This window comes from Ranitomeya variabilis, chromosome 6 (genome assembly GCF_051348905.1).
Source record: "Ranitomeya variabilis isolate aRanVar5 chromosome 6, aRanVar5.hap1, whole genome shotgun sequence".
Taxonomy (NCBI): Eukaryota; Metazoa; Chordata; class Amphibia; order Anura; family Dendrobatidae; genus Ranitomeya; species Ranitomeya variabilis.
Genome location: NC_135237.1, coordinates 190404191 through 190428898, shown reverse-complemented (window position 1 = coordinate 190428898; position 24708 = coordinate 190404191). Strand labels below are relative to the sequence as shown.

General features: G+C 45.4%; 1 protein-coding gene across 5 annotated transcripts in view; it reads left to right on the top strand.

Annotated features, from left to right (window-relative positions):
- Nucleotides 1-351: 351 nt before the first annotated feature.
- Nucleotides 352-24708, top strand: part of LRRFIP2 (LRR binding FLII interacting protein 2) — a 195256-nt gene continuing 170899 nt past the window's right edge. For 3 of the 5 annotated variants that reach the window (XM_077269334.1, XM_077269332.1, XM_077269331.1), the window contains exon 1: nt 498-654. The gene's annotated coding sequence lies outside the window, so the exon portion shown is untranslated. Of the gene's footprint in view, nt 655-24708 lie in introns of all 5 variants that reach the window. The other 2 variants (XM_077269333.1, XM_077269335.1) reach the window with 2 other exon arrangements.

The window sequence follows — 24708 nt, the reverse complement described above, 5'->3', positions numbered from 1 at the left end:
CATTGTTCTTGCCCCTGGTCCATACATTGTTCTTGCCCCGTGCCCATATACCGTGCTTGCCCCTGGTCTACATAACATTCTTGCCCTGCCCCATACATTGGTCTCCCTGAGCCTGTGTATGGCTCTTACTGGCTTCCTACCACAGCTGAGCAGCGGACACACCCCGCCCAGGTACCGGCTCAGGCGCAGCTCTGCCTTATCTACTACCGGTACTATATGGCAGGGGACTCCCAACCAGGGCTGCGCTGCCCACTGCTGCATTACACTGAGCAGTCCTGTGCGCTGGTCACTAGGGGGCACAATACACACGTCCATCTTTTCCTCAGAGCAGCGGGCACAGACTGGTGCAGACACGACCGTCTGTGACTCTAGGGTTGAGACAACATGGAGCATTGCACGACCGCCCAGCCCGGTACCAAAGCTCAGCGGAGCGCAAACATGGCGGAAGTAGTCACAGCCGCACCGGCGCCACTATTGGTTAGTCACTGACAAGTGTCCCCACCCAGCCACCCCCAATTCCTAACCACTCAGACGTCACGGCTCGGCAGGCTGGGGTCGGCTGCCTGCGCATGCGCAGAGTGCGTCACCGGCCGGACGTAGAGCGAGAAACCTCGAGAGAGAAGAGGCACCGGGGTGACAACCGAGTGTGTGGAGGTAGGTGTTCTCCCGTCACTCTTCCTGCCTGTACCGGGTGCCGAGCTTGCACTGGCCTCGCGAGCACGGACAGCATGGTGCTCCTTACACACTCAGCAGCTTGTCTCGTGGAGAGACAGGGAAGTACAATGGAGTGTGACAGCGCATAGTTCTACTACATACCTGCTCTCCTGGTGTGCTGCTCCGCCCTGCCACAAGGGGGAGCTATGTCATAGTGTCACCTCACTGTCCTATACCGGGACTGTCACATATTACTATATAGTAGTGTCACCTCACTGTCCTATACCGGGACTGTCACATATTACTATATAGTAGTGTCACCTCACTGTCCTATACCGGGACTGTCACACATTACTATATAGTAGTGTCACCTCACTGTCCTATACCGGGACTGTCACACATTACTATATAGTAGTGTCACCTCACTGTCCTATACCGGGACTGTCACACATTACTATATAGTAGTGTCATCTCACTGTCCTATACCGGGACTGTCACATATTACTATATAGTAGTGTCACCTCACTGTCCTATACCGGGACTGTCACACATTACTATATAGTAGTGTCATCTCACTGTCCTATACCGGGACTGTCACATATTACTATATAGTAGTGTCACCTCACTGTCCTATACCGGGACTGTCACACATTACTATATAGTAGTGTCACCTCACTGTCCTATACCGGGACTGTCACACATTACTATATAGTAGTGTCACCTCACTGTCCTATACCGGGACTGTCACACATTACTATATAGTAGTGTCATCTCACTGTCCTATACCGGGACTGTCACATATTACTATATAGTGGTGTCACCTCACTGTCCTATACCGGGACTGTCACATATTACTATATAGTAGTGTCACCTCACTGTCCTATACCGGGACTGTCACATATTACTACATAGTAGTGTCACCTCACTGTCCTATACCGGGACTGTCACATATTACTATATAGTAGTGTCACCTCACTGTCCTATACCGGGACTGTCACATATTACTATATAGTAGTGTCACCTCACTGTCCTATACCGGGACTGTCACATATTACTATATAGTAGTGTCACCTCACTGTCCTATACCGGGACTGTCACATATTACTACATAGTAGTGTCACCTCACTGTCCTATACCGGGACTGTCACACATTACTATATAGTAGTGTCACCTCACTGTCCTATACCGGGACTGTCACATATTACTATATAGTAGTGTCACCTCACTGTCCTATACCGGGACTGTCACATATTACTATATAGTAGTGTCATCTCACTGTCCTATACCGGGACTGTCACATATTACTATATAGTAGTGTCACCTCACTGTCCTATACCGGGACTGTCACATATTACTATATAGTAGTGTCACCTCACTGTCCTATACCGGGACTGTCACATATTACTACATAGTAGTGTCACCTCACTGTCCTATACCGGGACTGTCACACATTACTATATAGTAGTGTCACCTCACTGTCCTATACCGGGACTGTCACATATTACTATATAGTAGTGTCACCTCACTGTCCTATACCGGGACTGTCACATATTACTACATAGTAGTGTCACCTCACTGTCCTATACCGGGACTGTCACACATTACTATATAGTAGTGTCACCTCACTGTCCTATACCGGGACTGTCACATATTACTATATAGTAGTGTCACCTCACTGTCCTATACCAGCACTGTCACATATTACTTTATAGTAGTGTCATCTCACTGTCCTATACCGGGACTGTCACATATTACTATATAGTAGTGTCACCTCACTGTCCTATACCGGGACTGTCACACATTACTATATAGTAGTGTCACCTCACTGTCCTATACCGGGACTGTCACATATTACTATATAGTAGTGTCACCTCACTGTCCTATACCGGGACTGTCACATATTACTACATAGTAGTGTCACCTCACTGTCCTATACCGGGACTGTCACATATTACTATATAGTAGTGTCATCTCACTGTCCTATACCGGGACTGTCACACATTACTATATAGTAGTGTCACCTCACTGTCCTATACCGGGACTGTCACATATTACTATATAGTAGTGTCACCTCACTGTCCTATACCGGGACTGTCACATATTACTATATAGTAGTGTCATCTCACTGTCCTATACCGGGACTGTCACATATTACTATATAGTAGTGTCACCTCACTGTCCTATACCGGGACTGTCACATATTACTATATAGTAGTGTCACCTCACTGTCCTATACCGGGACTGTCACATATTACTATATAGTAGTGTCACCTCACTGTCCTATACCGGGACTGTCACATATTACTATATAGTAGTGTCACCTCACTGTGCTATACCGGGACTGTCACATATTACTACATAGTAGTGTCACCTCACTGTCCTATACCGGGACTGTCACATATTACTATATAGTAGTGTCACCTCACTGTGCTATACCGGGACTGTCACACATTACTATATAGTAGTGTCACCTCACTGTGCTATACCGGGACTGTCACACATTACTATATAGTAGTGTCACCTCACTGTCCTATACCGGGACTGTCACACATTACTATATAGTAGTGTCACCTCACTGTCCTATACCAGCACTGTCACATATTACTATATAGTAGTGTCACCTCGCTGTCCTATACCGGGACTGTCACATATTACTATATAGTAGTGTCACCTCACTGTCCTATACCGGGACTGTCACATATTACTATATAGTAGTGTCACCTCACTGTCCTATACCGGGACTGTCACATATTACTACATAGTAGTGTCACCTCACTGTCCTATACCGGGACTGTCACACATTACTATATAGTAGTGTCACCTCACTGTCCTATACCGGGACTGTCACATATTACTATATAGTAGTGTCACCTCACTGTCCTATACCGGGACTGTCACATATTACTACATAGTAGTGTCACCTCACTGTCCTATACCGGGACTGTCACACATTACTATATAGTAGTGTCACCTCACTGTCCTATACCGGGACTGTCACATATTACTATATAGTAGTGTCACCTCACTGTCCTATACCGGGACTGTCACATATTACTACATAGTAGTGTCACCTCACTGTCCTATACCGGGACTGTCACATATTACTATATAGTAGTGTCATCTCACTGTCCTATACCGGGACTGTCACACATTACTATATAGTAGTGTCACCTCACTGTCCTATACCGGGACTGTCACACATTACTATATAGTAGTGTCACCTCACTGTCCTATACCGGGACTGTCACATATTACTATATAGTAGTGTCATCTCACTGTCCTATACCGGGACTGTCACATATTACTATATAGTAGTGTCACCTCACTGTCCTATACCGGGACTGTCACATATTACTATATAGTAGTGTCACCTCACTGTCCTATACCGGGACTGTCACATATTACTACATAGTAGTGTCACCTCACTGTCCTATACCGGGACTGTCACACATTACTATATAGTAGTGTCACCTCACTGTCCTATACCGGGACTGTCACATATTACTATATAGTAGTGTCACCTCACTGTCCTATACCGGGACTGTCACATATTACTACATAGTAGTGTCACCTCACTGTCCTATACCGGGACTGTCACACATTACTATATAGTAGTGTCACCTCACTGTCCTATACCGGGACTGTCACATATTACTATATAGTAGTGTCACCTCACTGTCCTATACCAGCACTGTCACATATTACTTTATAGTAGTGTCATCTCACTGTCCTATACCGGGACTGTCACATATTACTATATAGTAGTGTCACCTCACTGTCCTATACCGGGACTGTCACACATTACTATATAGTAGTGTCACCTCACTGTCCTATACCGGGACTGTCACATATTACTATATAGTAGTGTCACCTCACTGTCCTATACCGGGACTGTCACATATTACTATATAGTAGTGTCACCTCACTGTCCTATACCAGCACTGTCACATATTACTATATAGTAGTGTCACCTCACTGTCCTATACCAGCACTGTCACATATTACTATATAGTAGTGTCACCTCACTGTCCTATACCAGCACTGTCACACATTACTATATAGTAGTGTCACCTCACTGTCCTATACCGGGACTGTCACACATTACTAGATAGTAGTGTCACCTCACTGTCCTATACCGGGACTGTCACATATTGCTATATAGTAGTGTCACCTCACTGTGCTATACCGGGACTGTCACACATTACTATATAGTAGTGTCACCTTACTGTGCTATACCGTGACTGTCACACATTACTACATAGTAGTGTCACCTCACTGTCCTATACCGGGACTGTCACACATTACTATATAGTAGTGTCACCTCACTGTCCTATACCGGGACTGTCACACATTACTATATAGTAGTGTCACCTCACTGTCCTATACCGGGACTGTCACACATTACTATATAGTAGTGTCACCTCGCTGTCCTATACCAGCACTGTCACACATTACTATATAGTAGTGTCACCTCACTGTCCTATACCGGGACTGTCACACATTACTAGATAGTAGTGTCACCTCACTGTCCTATACCGGGACTGTCACATATTACTATATAGTAGTGTCACCTCACTGTCCTATACCGGGACTGTCACATATTACTATATAGTAGTGTCACCTCACTGTCGTATACCAGCACTGTCACATATTACTATATAGTAGTGTCACCTCACTGTCCTATACCGTGACTGTCACACATTACTATATAGTAGTGTCACCTCACTGTCCTATACCGGGACTGTCACATATTACTATATAGTAGTGTCACCTCACTGTCCTATACCGGTACTGTCACACATTACTATATAGTAGTGTCACCTCACTGTCCTATACCGGGACTGTCACATATTACTATATAGTAGTGTCACCTCACTGTCCTATACCGGTACTGTCACACATTACTATATAGTAGTGTCACCTCACTGTCCTATACCAGCACTGTCACACATTACTATATAGTAGTGTCACCTCACTGTCCTATACCGGGACTGTCACACATTACTATATAGTAGTGTCACCTCACTGTCCTATACCGGGACTGTCACATATTACTATATAGTAGTGTCACCTCACTGTCCTATACCGGTACTGTCACACACTACTATATAGTAGTGTCACCTCACTGTCCTATACCAGCACCGTCACACATTACTATATAGTAGTGTCACCTCACTGTCCTATACCGGGACTGTCACATATTACTATATAGTAGTGTCACCTCACTGTCCTATACCGGTACTGTCACATATTACTACATAGTAGTGTCACCTCACTGTCCTATACCAGCACTGTCACACATTACTATATAGTAGTGTCACCTCACTGTCCTATACTGGGACTGTCACACATTACTATATAGTAGTGTCACCTCACTGTCCTATACCGGGACTGTCACACATTACTATATAGTAGTGTCACCTCACTGTCCTATACCGGGACTGTCACACATTACTATATAGTAGTGTCACCTCACTGTCCTATACCGGGACTGTCACATATTACTACATAGTAGTGTCACCTCACTGTCCTATACCAGCACTGTCACACATTACTATATAGTAGTGTCACCTCACTGTCCTATACCGGGACTGTCACATATTACTATATAGTAGTGTCACCTCACTGTCCTATACCGGGACTGTCACATATTACTATATAGTAGTGTCACCTCACTGTCCTATACCGGGACTGTCACATATTACTACATAGTAGTGTCACCTCACTGTCCTACACCGGCACTGTCACACATTACTATATAGTAGTGTCACCTCACTGTCCTATACCGGGACTGTCACACATTACTATATAGTAGTGTCACCTCACTGTGCTATACCGGGACTGTCACATATTACTATATAGTAGTGTCACCTCACTGTCCTATACCGGTACTGTCACACATTACTATATAGTAGTGTCACCTCACTGTCCTATACCGGGACTGTCACACATTACTATATAGTAGTGTCACCTCACTGTCCTATACCGGGACTGTCACATATTACTATATAGTAGTGTCACCTCACTGTCCTATACCGGGACTGTCACATATTACTATATAGTAGTGTCACCTCACTGTCCTATACCGGTACTGTCACACATTACTATATAGTAGTGTCACCTCACTGTCCTATACCGGGACTGTCACACATTACTATATAGTAGTGTCACCTCACAGTCCTATACCGGGACTGTCACATATTACTATATAGTAGTGTCACCTCACTGTCCTATACCGGGACTGTCACATATTACTATATAGTAGTGTCACCTCACTGTCCTATACCGGGACTGTCACATATTACTATATAGTATTGTCACCTCACTGTCCTATACCGGTACTGTCACATATTACTACATAGTAGTGTCACCTCACTGTCCTATACCAGCACTGTCACACATTACTATATAGTAGTGTCACCTCACTGTCCTATACCGGGACTGTCACATATTACTATATAGTAGTGTCACCTCACTGTCCTATACCGGGACTGTCACATATTACTATATAGTAGTGTCACCTCACTGTCCTATACCGGTAGTGTCACATATTACTACATAGTAGTGTCACCTCACTGTCCTATACCAGCACTGTCACACATTACTATATAGTAGTGTCACCTCACTGTCCTATACCGGGACTGTCACATATTACTATATAGTAGTGTCACCTCACTGTCCTATACCAGCACTGTCACATATTACAATATATTAGTGTCACCTCACTGTCCTATACCGGGACTGTCACATATTACTATATAGTAGTGTCACCTCACTGTCCTATACTGGGACTGTCACATATTACTATATAGTAGTGTCACCTCACTGTCCTATACCAGCACTGTCACATATTACTATATAGTAGTGTCACCTCACTGTCCTATACCATTAGTTATCGAGGTGAGATCCTCAGACCCCTTGTGAGACGATATGCTGGTGCGGTTGGCCCTGGGTTCCTCCTAATGCAGGACAATGCCAGATTTAATGTGGCTGGAGTGTGTCAGCAGTTCCTGCAAGATGAAGGCATTGAAGCTATGAACTGCCCATTCCCCAGACCTGAATCCGATTGAACACATCTGGGACATCATGTCTCGCACCATCCATCAACGTCACGTTGCACCACAGACTGTCCAAGAGTTGGCTGATGCTTTAGTCCAGGTCTGGGAGGAGATCCCTCAGGAGACCATCCGTTACCTCATCAGGAGCTTGCGCAGGTGTTGTAGGGAGGTCATGCAGGCACGTGGAGGCCACACACACTACTGAGCATCATTTCCTTGTCTTGAGGCATTTCCACTGAAGTTGGATCAGCCTGTAACTTCATTTTCCACTTTGACTTTGAGCATCATTCCAACTCCAGACCTCCGTGGGATATTAGTTGTGATTTACGTTGATAATTTTTAGGATTTATTGTTCTCAACACATTCCACTATGTAATAATAAAGATTTACAGCTGGAATATTTCATTCAGTGATATCTAGGATGTGGGATTTTAGTGTTCCCTTTCTTTTTTTTGAGCAGTGTATATTGTCATCACTGTCCCCAGTGGGGCTCACAATCTGCATCCACTATCAGTTTGGGAGGTTTGTTGTTAGCTCTCCATTACTACTCTGTTTTTTAACAAAATCCGTTATAATATTTTATATTTAATATTGTTGATATATTTGTGAGACATTTTGTAGTACCATTTTTCTTTTGGTTGTATACATAGTCTTATGTGGTCATACTTCTGGATGGGTATAGTATATTAATGTAGTCTTATAGTAATCCATTTATAAATACCCAGAGAACTTATGTGATCGAGCATAGAAATACTGGAGGCAGAAGCTTCAGCTCTCTTGGACCCAGTTTGTATATTACATGGGCATTTGACCAAAACCATCCTCAAGACCCTGGTCCAGCTACCAAGTCCCAGGTGTCTACTGCTCATAAGAAGATGCTATGGTTGCCACTCAATGGTGGAGGTAGATTTCGTGCTCAGTGGTACAATAATCTTGATATGGTGTGAAATACAACAGCACAGATGTATTCCAAGTAAAAAAAAAGAAAAGTAATGCAGCTAAAAGTGTTTGTTCAGGGTTCAGGCCAACATTTCGGTGCTAATACCTTATTCACAGCCGAGACAGGAGGACTGATGTGCATACGCGACCTCCAAGCATGTCTGTCCTCCTGAAAAAGATGTTGTTTTTTTCTTCGCTTGAAATACATCTTTGCCATGGTGTTTCATATTATGCTACTTATAAGGGGTCTCCAGATTGCCGACAGGTAGTGGTATATCATTAGCAGTGCGCTGGTCCGGCAGCTACAGAGTACTGAAGTGCTGCCTGGAGCAGGGTCCTGCAAATCATTTTTGCTCAAATTAGTGGACTGCCATTGATTCAAAAACAATACTCCTTTTAGGCCTCCTTCACAATTCGAAGGTTGTGGTACGTCTGGCGACCGTGTTCACATGTACCGCAGACACGTACAGACGCAAACCCATTATAATCTATGGGGCTGCTCACATGTCCGTATTCCACACTGACCATGTGTCCGTGTGACCCATGTGTAGATATGTCTGATTTTTTTTCCAGCAGCACACGCACACAGACAATATACGTGTGCCATCTGTGTGACGCATACCGAAATAGAATGCAGAATAGAAATTAAAGATTTTTTTGTGTTAAAGATGTGCAAAAATACTTAGATATGAGGTAAATAGATGATAGATAAATAGATATCTGTGAGATATATAATTAGTGCCTTGCATGTGTAGTGTGTATCTTGCTGTACATGCATTAATCTGATAAGTAATTAATTGAAAAAATGACGTGGGTCCCCCATCTATCTATATAATCGTCTAAGGGGTACTTCCGCCTGTTTGTCTGTCTGTCTGTTTGTAATGGAAATCCTGCGTCGCTGATTGGTCGAATTGGCTCCTCCCTACTCTCCTCAAGTCAGTGCCCCCCTCCCTACTCCCCTCCAGTCAGCGCCAGTGTGTCGCCCCATCCCGGACCAACCTTTTACTATTGATGCTGCCTATGCAGCGTCAATAGTAAAAAGATATAATGTTAAAAATAATAAAAAAAATAAAAAATCGTGCTATTCTCACCTTCCGCCGTCCACCGATGTGCGCGATGCTGCCGTCAGCTTCCTTTCCCAGTGATGCATTGCGAAATTACCCAGATGACTTAGCGGTCTCGCGAGACCGCTAAGTCATCTGGGTAATTTCACAATGCATCACTGGGAACGGAAGCTGGCGGCAGCATTGCACGCATCGCCACAGCTTCGCTGGACGCCGGAGGGTGAGTATATAACTATTTTTTATTTTAATTTTTTTTTAACAGGGATATGGTGCCCACACTGCTATATACTGCGTGGGCCATGTTGTGTACTGCGTGGGCCGTGTTGTGTACTGCGTGGGCCGTGTTGTGTACTGCGTGGGCCGTGTTGTGTACTGCGTGGGCCGTGTTGTGTACTGCGTGGCTGCTATATACTACGTGGGCAGTGTTATATACTACTTGGCTGTGCTATTTACTACGTGGCTGGCTGTGCTATATACTATGTGGATGTGCTAAGCGGGACGTACATACAAACATACATATTCTAGAATACCCGATGCGTTAGAATCGGGCCACCATCTAGTTTTTTATGACTAGCAAAGGTAAAGCAGACAGCTGAGGGCTTATATTGTCAGGTTGGGAAAGTCCACTCTTATTGGGCCCCTTCCCATCCTAAAAATACCAGCCCACCTACGCTGTTCCTGATTGCCCTGGTGTGTTGGTAATTGGGGTTGATGTCAGCTGTGAATTGTCTAAAATCACAGCTGGCATCAAGCCATGGGGTTACTAATGGAGAGGGGTCTATCAGTCACCCCTGTTAATAACGCACTACTCAAAAGAAGAAACCACACAAAAATAAGATATTTAAGAAAAACACTTCCCGACTCTTTCCCTGGTTCACCAATTTCTCAGGTCCGCCGCAGTCCAGGGAATCTGATGTAGTCCACAAATGGAAACCTGAAAAAAAACTAAAAAAAGATAAATAAAAACAAGACCCTGTCCCTCCTTCACCAATGTATTATAAAAAGCATTCCCACACAGGTGTGATAGGAGTCCAGTGCTTCCCACAACCTTCCCTGAATGTGTTGTCAATAGGCTATGACGCTTCGCTCTGAGCAGGAGCAGACACTGACAGCTTGGGGCCCCTGTTGTCATGAATCCCCAATGGCTAGGGATAGCACAGGATAAGCAAAGTATAATAAATATCGGACGAGCTCTAGGGTGATGGAACCTGGGCTGACCGCTGCCCTACGCCTGACAAACGTAACTAGAGATAGCCAGGGAGCGTGCCTACGTTGGTTCTAGACGCCACGCACCAGCCTAAGAGCTAACTAGTACTGCAGAGAAAACAAAGACCTCACTTGCCTCCAGAGGAATTAACCCCAAAGATATAGTTGCCCCCCACATGTATTGACGGTGAAATGAGAGGAAGGCACACACATAGAGATGATGTATATAGCTTTAGCAAATAGAGGCCCGCTGAAAACTAGAAAGCAGAATGACACAAAAGGGGACTGAGCGGTCAGCAAAAAACCCTAATCAAAAAAACCATCCTGAGATTACAAGAACCCATGTGCCAACTCATGGCACATGGGGAGAACCTCAGTCCACTAGAGCAACCAGCTAACAAAGAGACATTCTAAGCAAGCTGGACAAAAAACCAAACCACTGAAAAGCAGCACTTAGCTTATCCTGAAAGATCTGGGAGCAGGTAGGCAGGAACCAAACAGAGCACATCTGAACACATTGATAGCCGGCAAGGGAATGACAGAAAGTCCAGGTAAAATAGGAAACACCCAGCCTCTGATGGACAGATGGAAACCAAAAGCCGCAACCCACCAAAGTCACCCAGTACCAGCAGTAACCACCAGAGGGAGCCCGCAAACAGAATCCACAACAGTACCCCCCCCTTGAGGAGGGGTCACCGAACCCTCACGAGAACCCCCAGGGCGATCAGGGTGAGCTCTATGGAAGGCGCGGACCAAATCAGTCGCATGAACATCAGAGGCGACCACCCAGGAATTGTCCTCCTGACCATAACCCTTCCACTTAACCAAATACTGGAGTTTGCGTCTGGAAACACGAGAATCCAAGATCTTTTCAACAACATACTCCAATTCTCCCTCCACCAGCACGGGAGCAGGAGGCTCGACCGAAGGAACAACAGGCACCTCATACCTCCGCAACAACGACCGATGGAACACATTATGAATCGCGAACGATGCTGGGAGATCCAAACGGAAAGATACAGGGTTAAGAATCTCCGAGATCCTATAAGGACCGATGAACCGAGGCTTGAACTTAGGAGAAGAGACCTTCATAGGGACAAAACGAGAAGACAACCACACCAAGTCCCCAACAAGAAGTCGGGACCCACGCGGCGACGGCGATTAGCAAACTGCTGAGTCTTCTCCTGAGATAACTTCAAATTGTCCACCACCTGATTCCAAATGTGATGTAGCCTGTCCACCACCACGTCCACTCCAGGACAATCCGAAGACTCCACCTGACCAGAGGAAAAACGAGGATGAAACCCCGAATTACAAAAAAAAGGAGAGACCAACGTGGCCGAACTAGCCCGATTATTAAGAGCAAATTCGGCCAGTGGCAAAAAAGCAACCCAGTCATCCTGATCAGCAGAAACAAAACACCTCAAATAAGTTTCCAAGGTCTGATTAGTTCGCTCCGTCTGGCCATTCGTCTGAGGATGGAATGCAGACGAGAAAGACAAATCAATGCCCATCTTGGCACAAAACGTCCGCCAAAATCTAGACACAAACTGGGATCCCCTGTCAGAAACGATATTCTCCGGAATCCCATGCAAACGAACCACGTTCTGAAAAAACAAAGGAACCAACTCAGAGGAGGAGGGCAACTTAGGCAAGGGCACCAAATGAACCATCTTAGAAAAGCGGTCACACACAACCCAGATAACGGACATTTTCTGTGAAACCGGGAGATCAGAAATAAAATCCATGGAAATGTGCGTCCAAGGCCTCTTCGGGATGGGCAAGGATAACAACAACCCACTAGCCCGTGAACAGCAAGGCTTAGCTCGAGCACACACTTCACAAGACTGCACAAAGGTACGCACATCCCTAGACAAGGAAGGCCACCAAAAAGACCTGGCCACCAAGTCTCTTGTACCAAATATTCCAGGATGACCAGCCAACACAGAAGAATGGACCTCGGAGATGACTCTACTGGTCCAATCATCCGGAACAAACAGTCTTTCTGGTGGACATCGATCCGGTTTATCCACCTGAAACTCCTGCAATGCGCGTCGCAAGTCTGGGGATACGGCGGACAATATTACCCCATCCCTAAGGATACCAGCAGGCCCAGTGTCTCCAGGAGAGTCAGGCACAAAACTCCTGGAAAGAGCATCTGCCTTCACATTCTTTGAACCTGGCAGGTATGAAACCACGAAATTGAAACGAGAAAAAAATAACGACCAACGAGCCTGTCTAGGATTCAAACGCCTGGCAGACTCAAGGTAAATGAGATTCTTGTGATCAGTCAAGACCACCACGCGATGTTTAGCACCCTCAAGCCAATGACGCCACTCCTCAAATGCCCACTTCATGGCCAAAAGCTCCCGATTACCCACATCATAATTGCACTCGGCGGGCGAGAATTTTCTAGAGAAGAAAGCACATGGCTTCATCACCGAGCCATTAGAACTTCTCTGTGACAAAACCGCCCCCGCTCCAATCTCGGAAGCATCAACCTCCACCTGGAAAGGAAGTGAAACATCTGGTTGACACAACACAGGAGCAGAAGAAAACCGGCGCTTAAGTTCCCGAAAGGCCTCCACGGCCGCAGGAGACCAATCAGCAACATCAGCACCCTTTTTAGTCAAATCAGTCAAAGGTTTAACAATACTGGAAAAATTAGCAATGAACCGACGATAAAAATTAGCAAACCCCAAGAACTTCTGAAGGCTCTTAACAGATGTAGGTTGTGTCCAGTCACAAATAGCCTGAACCTTAACGGGATCCATCTCAATAGTAGAAGGAGAAAAAATGTACCCCAAAAAAGAAATCTTCTGGACTCCGAAGAGACACTTTGAGCCCTTCACAAACAGAGAATTGGCCCGCAAAACCTGAAACACCTTCCTGACCTGTAGAACATGAGACTCCCAGTCATCAGAAAACACCAAAATATCATCCAAATACACAATCATAAACTTATCCAGATATTCACGGAAAATATTGTGCATAAAGGACTGAAAGACTGACGGAGCATTGGAGAGTCCAAAAGGCATTACCAAATACTCAAAATGGCCCTCAGGCGTATTAAATGCGGTTTTCCACTCATCACCCTGTTTTATCCGCACCAGATTATACGCACCACGAAGATCTATTTTAGTGAACCACCTAGCCCCCTTAATGCGAGCAAACAAATCAGTAAATAATGGCAGTGGATACTGGTATTTGACTGTAATCTTATTCAGAAGGCGATAATCTATACAAGGCCTCAGGGAACCATCTTTTTTTGCCACGAAAAAAAAACCTGCTCCCAGAGGGGACGAAGATGGACGAATATGTCCCTTTTCCAAGGACTCCTTAATATAATTCCGCATAGCAGTATGCTCTGGCAGTGACAGATTAAATAAACGACCCTTAGGGAACTTACTGCCAGGAATCAATTCTATAGCACAGTCACACTCTCTATGGGGGAGGGAGCGAATTGAGCTTAGGCTCCTCAAAAACATCCCTATAATCCGACAAAAACGCAGGGATCTCCGAAGGAGTAGATGAAGCGATAGAAATCGGAGGTGCATCATCATGAACCCCCTGACATCCCCAGCTTAGCACAGACATTGTTTTCCAGTCCAGGACAGGATTATGAGTTTGTAACCATGGCAGACCAAGCACTAGTACATCATGTAAATTATACAGTACAAGGAAGCGAATCACCTCCTGATGAACGGGAGTCATGCGCATGGTCACTTGTGTCCAATACTGCGGTTTATTCATAGCCAATGGTGTAGAATCAATTCCTTTCAGAGGAATAGGAACTTCCAGAGGCTCTAGACTAAAACCGCAGCGTTTAGCAAATGACCAATCCATAAGACTCAGGGCAGCGCCTGAATCCACATAGGCATCGACGGAAATGGAAGACAGTGAAAAAATCAGAGTCACAGACAAAATGAACTTAGACTGCAGAGTATCAATGGCAAAAGATTTATCAACCCTTTTTGTGCGTTTAGAGCATGCTGATATAACATGAGCTGAATCACCACAATAAAAACACAAACCATTTTTCCGCCTATAATTTTGCCGTTCACTTCTGGACTGAATTCTATCACATTGCATAGTCTCAGGTGCCTGTTCAGAAGACACCGCCAACTGGTGCACGGGTTTGCGCTCCCGTAAACGCCGATCAATCTGAATGGCCATAGCCATAGACTCATTCAGACCTGTAGGCGCAGGGAACCCCACCATAATATCCTTAATGGCCTCAGAAAGACCATTTCTGAAGTTTGCAGCCAGGGCGCACTCATTCCACTGAGTAAGCACCGACCATTTCCGAAATTTCTGACAATATATTTCCGCTTCATCATGCCCCTGAGAGAGGGCTAATAAAGCCTTTTCAGCCTGAATCTCTAGGTTAGGTTCCTCATAGAGCAATCCCAATGCCAGAAAAAACGCATCCACACTGAGCAATGCAGGATCCCCTGGTGCCAATGCAAATGCCCAATTCTGAGGGTCGCCCCGTAGGAACGATATAACAATCTTGACCTGTTGAGCAGGGTCTCCAGAGGAGCGAGATTTCAAAGAGAGAAACAATTTACAATTGTTCCTGAAATTCAGGAAGGTAGATCTATCTCCAGAAAAAAACTCTGGAATAGGAATTCTAGGTTCAGACATGGGAGTGTGAACAACGAAATCCTGTATGTTTTGAACCTTTGCCGCGAGATTACTCAGGCTGGAAGCCAAACTCTGGACATCCATGATAAACAGCTAAGATCAGAGCCATTCAAGGGTTAAGAGGAGGTAAGAAGCAGCTAGACAGCAATTAAGGGCTAGGCAGCTAAACTCTGAAGGAAAAAAAAAAAAAAAATTTCCTTGAACACTTCTTTTTCTCCTGCTTCAGCCCAAACAATTAACACTTTGTGGGCCGGCTATACTGTCATGAATCCCCAATGGCTAGGGATAGCACAGGATAAGCAAAGTATAATAAATATCGGACGAGCTCTAGGGTGATGGAACCTGGGCTGACCGCTGCCCTACGCCTGACAAACGCAACTAGAGATAGCCAGGGAGCGTGCCTACGTTGGTTCTAGACGCCACGCACCAGCCTAAGAGCTAACTAGTACTGCAGAGAAAACAAAGACCTCACTTGCCTCCAGAGGAATTAACCCCAAAGATATAGTTGCCCCCCACATGTATTGACGGTGAAATGAGAGGAAGGCACACACATAGAGATGATGTATATAGCTTTAGCAAATAGAGGCCCGCTGAAAACTAGAAAGCAGAATGACACAAAAGGGGACTGAGCGGTCAGCAAAAAACCCTAATCAAAAAAACCATCCTGAGATTACAAGAACCCATGTGCCAACTCATGGCACATGGGGAGAACCTCAGTCCACTAGAGCAACCAGCTAACAAAGAGACATTCTAAGCAAGCTGGACAAAAAACCAAACCACTGAAAAGCAGCACTTAGCTTATCCTGAAAGATCTGGGAGCAGGTAGGCAGGAACCAAACAGAGCACATCTGAACACATTGATAGCCGGCAAGGGAAATGACAGAAAGGCCAGGTAAAATAGGAAACACCCAGCCTCTGATGGACAGATGGAAACCAAAAGCCGCAACCCACCAAAGTCACCCAGTACCAGCAGTAACCACCAGAGGGAGCCCGCAAACAGAATCCACAACACCCTGTGCAACAAATGTCTGGGCCCCCTCCCTGCCGGGTACGCTGCTTATGATGATGGCAATCAGGCAGTGGGACACCTGGAGCCTCGAGCTCCAAGAAACAAGCCAGATCCCCCTCATTATTACTGCCCTTCAAGCAGGGGCGTACAGAGCAATCACAGGGCCCCATAGCAAAAGCTCTATTTGGACCTCCCCACACCTCTAAAATATATATATTTATATTTTTTTCACTGAGATGGAGATATACACAGTACAGACCAAAAGTTTGGACACACCTTCTCATTTAAAGATTTTTCTGTATTTTCATGACTGAAAATTGTACATTCACGCTGAAGGCATCAAAACTATGAATTAATGTCAGTCCGTAACGCTGCTTTTAACCCTGTGTGACCAACTTTTTACTATTGATGCTGCCTATGCAGCATCAATAGTAAAAAGATCTAATGTTAAAAATAATTTCAAAAAAATAAAAAAATAGTTATATACTCACCGTCCGTCGGCCCCTCGGATCAGGAACAGGCCTTTCCTGCTCCTCGCGACTCTCCGGTGACCGCTCCATGCATTGCGATCTCACGAGATGATGATGTAGCGGTCTCGCGAGACCGCTACGTCATCTCGCGAGACCGCAATGCACTCTTGGGACCGGAGCGCGCGAGGAGCATCGGCAAACGCCTCGCTTGGATCCGGGGGCCAACGAAGGGTGAGTATAGAACTATTTTTTATTTTAATTCTTTTTTTTAACAGTTATATGATGCCCACATTGCTATATACTACGTGGGCTGTGATATATACTACGTGGGCTGTGATATATACTACGTGGGCTGTGCTATATACTACATGGGCTGTGCTATATACTACATGGCTGTGCAATATACTACGTGGGCTGTTATGATCCGGTGACTTTGGAGCCGCATGAACTTTCTCTGGAGTAGGTGGAAACTGTACTGACCGCAAAACCTGAACTAACACCGCAACTAGAAGTAGCCGTGGGGTGTGCCTAACAAACCCTAGACACCTCGACACAGCCGGAGGACTAAATACCCCTATAGATAGAAATAGGAATACTACCTTGCCTCAGAGCAGAACCCCAAAGGATAGGCAGCCCCCCACGAATATTGACTGTGAGTAGGAGAGGAAAGACACACACAGGCAGAAAACAGGATTCAGCAAAAGAGGCCACTCTAGCTAAATAGGGAAAGATAGGACAGAATACTAAGCGGTCAGTATTAAAACCCTTCCAAAAATATCCACAGCAGATAATACAAAAAGTTCCACAATCTAACTAAAGACATGGAATGTATATCTGCCACTCCAGAGAATCAAACAAGACTGAGAAAATACTGACACAATCTAAGCTGGACAAAAAAACACTGAATAGCACAGAATTATTAAGCACACAGCATGTGTGCCACAGAAACAAAACCAGACACTTATCTTTGCTGATTTGGCAGATGGCAGAAGGAACCAAACCAGGACCAAAACCTCCCAACAACCATGGACAACTGGCAAGGACTAATGAATCCTGCACGCCTAAATACCCCAGTCAGAACTGCAATCAGCAGATACACCTGACCAGGACTGCAACTCAGGGGCAACTGCATTACCACCTACAACCACCGGAGGGAGCCCAAAAGCAGAATTCACAGCAGTGGGCTGTGCAATATGCTACGTGGGCTGGGCACTATACTACGTGGCTGTGCAATGTACTACGTGGCTGTGCAATGTACTACGTGGCTGTGCAATGTACTACGTGGCTGTGCAATGTACTACGTGGCTGCAATGTACTACGTGGCTGTGCAATGTACTACGTGGCTGTGCAATGTACTACGTGGCTGTGCAATGTACTACGTGGGCTGTGCTATATACTACGTGGGCTGTGCAATATACTACGTGGGCTGTGCAATATAGTATGTGGGCTGTGCAATATAGTACGTGGGCTGTGCAATATAGTACGTGGGCTGTGCAATATTCTACATTGCTGTGCTATATACTACGTGGGCTGTGCTATATACTACGTGGGCTGTGCTATATACTACGTGGGCTGTGCTATATACTACGTGGGCTGTGCTATATACTATGTGGGCTGTGCAATATACTATGTGGGCTGTGCAATATACTATGTGGGCTGTGCAATATACTATGTGGGCTGTGCAATATACTACGTGGGCTGGGCAGTATACTACGTGGCTGTGCAATGTACTACGTGGCTGGGCAATATACTACGTGGCTGGGCAATATACTACGTGGCTGGGCAATATACTACGTGGGCTGTTATATACTACGTGGCTATGCTATATACTACATGGCTGTGCTATATACTACGTTACTGAGCTATATACTACGTGGCCGGCCCCGAACAATCAGCGACAGGCACAGTCCGGACACAAATTGGTGCCGGATTTGAACCACGCTTCGCTAATTGGTCGCGCCCGGCCGGCCGAATCCTGTGTATTCAATGTATTATTCTAAAATCTTCATAAATAAACGACATACCGTATATACTCGAGTATAAGCCGACCCGAGTATAAGCCGACCCCCCTAATTTTGCCACAAAAAACTGGGAAAACTTATTGACTCGAGTATAAGCCTAGGGTGGAAAATGCAGCAGGTACCGGTGAATTTCAAAATTAAAAATAGATACTCCATACCGTTCATTATGGCCCCATAGATGCTCCACATAAAGCTGTGCCATATATACAATGCTCTGCACCATTGCCCCATAGATACTCCACATAAAGCTGTGCCATATATACAATGCTCTGCACCGTTGCCCCATAGTTGTGCCATATATATAGTGCTCTGCACCGTTGCCCCATAGCTGTGCCATATAGTGCTCTGCACCGTTATTGCCCCATAGCTGTGCCATATAGTGCTCTGCACCGTTGCCCCATAGCTGTGCCATATAGTGCTCTGCACCATTGCCCCATAGCTGTGCCATACAGTGCTCTGCACCATTATTGCCCCATAGCTGTGCCATATAGTGCTCTGCACCGTTGCCCCATAGCTGTGCCATATATATAGTGCTCTGCACCATTGCCCCATAGCTGTGCCATACAGTGCTCTGCACCATTGCCCCATAGCTGTGCCATACAGTGCTCTGCACCATTGCCCCATAGCTGTGCCATACAGTGCTCTGCACCATTATTGCCCCATAGCTGTGCCATATAGTGCTCTGCACCATTGCCCCATAGCTGTGCCATACAGTGCTCTGCACCATTGCCCCATAGCTGTGCCATATAGTGCTCTGCACCGTTGCCCCATAGCTGTGCCATATATATAGTGCTCTGCACCATTGCCCCATATCTGTGCCATACAGTGCTCTGCACCATTGCCCCATAGCTGTGCCATACAGTGCTCTGCACCATTATTGCCCCATAGCTGTGCCATATAGTGCTCTGCACCATTGCCCCATAGCTGTGCCATATAGTGGTCTGCACCATTGCCCCATAGCTGTGCCATACAGTGCTCTGCACCGTTATTGCCCCATAGCTGTGCCATATAGTGCTCTGCACCGTTGCCCCATAGCTGTGCCATATAGTGCTCTGCACCGTTGCCCCATAGCTGTGCCATATATATAGTGCTCTGCACCATTGCCCCATAGCTGTGCCATACAGTGCTCTGCACCGTTGCCCCATAGCTGTGCCATATAGTGCTCTGCACCGTTGCCCCATAGCTGTGCCATATATATAGTGCTCTGCACCATTGCCCCATAGCTGTGCCATACAGTGCTCTGCACCATTATTGCCCCATAGCTGTGCCATATAGTGCTCTGCACCGTTATTGCCCCATAGCTGTGCTGCTGCAATAAAATAATAAAACACATACTCACCTCTCTTGCTTGCAGCTCCTCGGCGCCATCTTCCCGGCGTCTCTCCGCACTGACTGATCAGGCAGAGGGCGGCACGCACACTATATGCGTCATCGCGCCCTCTGACCTGCACAGTCAGTGCAGAGAGACGCCGGGAAGATGGCGCGACGCCCGGCGTGTGGAACGAGGACAGGTGAATATGCGATACTTACCTGCTCCCGGCGTCCCGCTCCTTCCCCCGGACAGCTGGTCTTCGGTGCCGCAGCCTCTTCCTCTATCAGCGGTCACCGGCACCGCTGATTAGAGAAATGAATTATGCGGCTCCGCCCCTATGGGGGGTGGAGCAGCCTATTCATTTCTCTAATGAGCGGTCCCACGTGACCGCTCAGGGGAAGAGGCTGCGGCACCCGTTTTGTTACTTTAGTAAAGTGTTATGATCCTTAGTGGTTGAGGATCACAAAATACTCCAGCTAAGTAACAAAACATAGGACAAGCTCTAGGGAGGTGGTAAACTGGACTGACCGCAAATCTGAACCTATCCAACACACTAGAGCTTGTCCTATGTTTTGTTACTTTAGTAAAGTGTTATGATCCTTAGTGGTTGAGGATCACAAAATACTCCAGCTAAGTAACAAAACATAGGACAAGCTCTAGGGAGGTGGTAAACTGGACTGACCGCAAATCTGAACCTATCCAACACACTAGAGGTAGCCGGTGAACGTGACTAAAATCCTAGACGTCTCGAGCCAGCCTGAGGAACTAACTACCCCTAGAGAGAAAGAAAGACCTCACTTGCCTCCAGAGAAATAATCCCCAAAGATATAGAAGCCCCCAACAAATAATAACGGTGAGGTAAGAGGAAGGCACATACACGGGGGTGAAAGCAGATTCAGCAAATGAGGCCCACTAATACTAGATAGCAGAAAATAGAAAAGGGGTCTGTGCGGTCAGTAAAAACCCTTACAAAATATCCACACTGAGTTTTCAAGAACCCCCGCACCAACTAACGGTGTGGGGGGAGAAACTCAGTCCCCTAGAGCAACCAGCAAGCGAGGAAATCAAATTTTAGCAAGCTGGACAAGAAACATGATAAATGCTGATAATCAAAAAATAAACAAACAAAAACTTAGCTTGTCTTGGAGAGACTGGGAGCAAGGTAGTCACAAGGAATCTGAAGAGCACTGAATACATTGAGAGCAGGCAAGGAACTGAGTATCCAGGTGAGCTAAATAGGAAACCAACCAAGGATAACGAACCAGCTGATGCTGCCAACCTGCAGAAAGACAACACTACACAGTACCGCTTGTGACCACTAGAGGGAGCCCAAAAATAGAGTTCACAACAATTTTCCTTTTTTAAAAATTTCAATGCTCTAAAAGTGATCAGTTACCTTAATAGGAATGTAATAAATGAGAATACATATAATCAGGTGTAAAAAAAAATGTTTAATAACCAGAAAAGTAATATGTTTCTATGTCTTGAGCATCCTCCTCACTCTCTCCATCTTGATCTGTATCAGACACATCTGGACATTCTTCCACATCATCTTCTGAATCAATGTCACTTTCTTCCCCTAAATCTTCTAGCTGTAAGGGGTCTGTCTCATCATTAATCAGTATATTTTGCACTTGCTCAACATGAAGGGCATTGGACAAGTCAAATATTCTCCTCGCCATTTCAGAAGAAAAGCTGAAGCAAGAGAGAGAATATGTGTTAGGGCGCAATGTGCCTGAGAAGCACAATCTTATTTCTAACAAAACCTTTTATGACAAATCCACAAATTTAGCACTAGCTATTCATAAAACAAGCTAAAAAAACAATTGGGATGAATAAAAACAGCAAATTCTAATCGTCAAATGTGTGACGCGTTCAGGGGCAATGAGCCGGAGAAGCGAAAACACTGATATCTGATCTCCTGCAGCTCTGCAGCACAAGAGGCTTCTCAGGTTTCACACAGCCTTTAAAGTTAGGAAGGTACTGGGAGAAGGGTGTTTCCCAGACAAACCACTGAAAATAGAGAAATGAAACTAAGTGAGCTGCGCCTGTCAGATCAGTTGCCCCTGACGGTGGGTTCAAATCCCATGGGAGAACTATAACTCCCAGCATGTCCTGCCGATCCTATGACATGCTGGGAGTTATAGTTCACCACAGGAGTGGCAGAGTGCTTTATTGTGTTTTGTAAAGACTAACCTCTTAATTGTGGCAGCCTGCCAGCCTGTGGTGAGGTAAAAGCATCCCATGACTGCACACAGAGCCCTCCCTCTTGTTGCCTCTCCACAGCACAGGTTTTGAGGAAGCGTGCAGATTCTAGTGGAGAGCCTGAAGGACCTGTGATGATGTCAAGAAGAGGGAGGGCTCTGAGCTGCAATGTGATGCTCCAGCCCGCCCACTCCTGACATCACACAGGTCCTGTTTGTGCACAGCACTCGCATCCAGGCATGGCAGGCAGGTATACAGGATCTCCTCTCCGCTCTGGCCCCTGCTGCTGCTGCTGCCTCCTCCCCAGGACACACAAATCTCCCTAGCTGCTGCAGGAGTGTCCCTGCTTAAGTGCAGTATTCATTTGCTGCTCCCAGCTCACCGCTCAGCTGGTCGGTGGGCGGGGAGCCGCTAATGAATATTCACTGCACTTAATCATCGGGACCACATGGTTTTCCCAGCGCTGATTCTGGGCAGCGGGGACATCCTGAAGTGGGATAACAGTGCGATCCCACTCACTGCTGCCCCCCTCCCCACATGCTACATCCGTACCATAAGACGCACCCACACTTTCCTCCCAAATTTGGAGGAAAAAAAGTGCGTCTTATGGTCAGAAAAATACGGTAATTCCAATCAATTTTGCATTGAAAAGTAAAATGGCGCTCCTTCCCTTCCGAGCTCTGCTATGCGCCCAAACAGTGGTTTACCCCCACATACGGGGTATCGTCGTACTTAAGACAAATTGCACAACAACTTTTGGTGTCCAATTTCTTCTCTTACCCTTGGGAAAATAAAAAATTGGGGGCGAAAAGATCATTTTTGTGAAAAAATATGATTTTTTATTTTTACGGCTCTGCATTATAAACTTCTGTGAATCACTTAATGGGTCAAAGTGCTCACCACACATCTAGATAAGTTCCTTAGGAGGTCTACTTTCCAAAATGGTGTCACTTGTGGGGGGTTTCAAACTGTAAAGCGCTGCGTAATATGTTAGCGCCATATAAAAATAAAGATTATTATTTATTATTATTATTTATTTAGGCACATCAGGGGCTCTCCAAACGCAACATGGCGTCCCATCTCAATTCCAGTCGATTTTGCATTGAAAAGTCAAATGGCGCTCCTTCCCTTCCGAGCTCTGCCATGCACCCAAACAGTGGTTTACCCCCACATATGGGGTATCGGCGTACTCAGGACAAATTGTACAACAACTTTTGGGGTCCATTTTCTCCTGTTACCCTTGGTAAAATAAAACAAATTGAAGCTGAAGTAAATTTTTTGTGAAAAATAAGTTAAATGTTCATTTTTATTTAAACATTCCAAAAATTCCTGTGAAACACCTGAAGGGTTAATAAACTTCTTGAATGTGGTTTTGAGCACCTTGAGGGGTGCAGTTTTTAGAATGGTGTCACACTTGGTTATTTTCTATCATATAGACCCCTCAAAATGACTTCAAATGAGATGTGGTCCCTAAAAAAAAAAAAATGGTGTTGTAAAAATGAGAAAATGCTGGTCAACTTTTAACCCTTATAACTCCCTAACAAAAAAAAATTTTGGTTCCAAAATTGTGCTGATGTAAAGTAGACATGTGGGAAATGTTACTTATTAAGTATTTTGTGTGACGTATCTCTGTGATTTTATTGCATAAAACTTCAAAGTTGGAAAATTGCGAAATTTTCGCCAAATTTCCATTTTTTTCACAAATAAACACAGGTAATATCAAAGAAATTTTATCACTATCATGAAGTACAATATGTCACGAGAAAACAATGTCAGAATCACCGGGATCCGTTGAAGCGTTCCAGAGTTATAACCTCATAAAGGGACAGTGGTCAGAATTGTAAAAATTGGCCCGGTCATCAACGTGCAAACCACCCTTGGGGGTAAAGGGGTTAAGCTGTTCACATGTTGCGTCTTTGCTGCGTTTTTTTTCTGCAGGCAAAACCTGCACTCTTGGCAGTAAAGAAGCTGCTGTAAAAAAACAGGTTTTGCATTTTATTGCTGCATTTTTGTTGTCTCTTGTGCATGCTGATAAAGTTTAGTGCCCCCCAAAAAAGCATGATTTAACTTCCTTAGGTTTTTGCACCAAAAACAGTGCGAAAACTGATACCGTACCTTTTTTT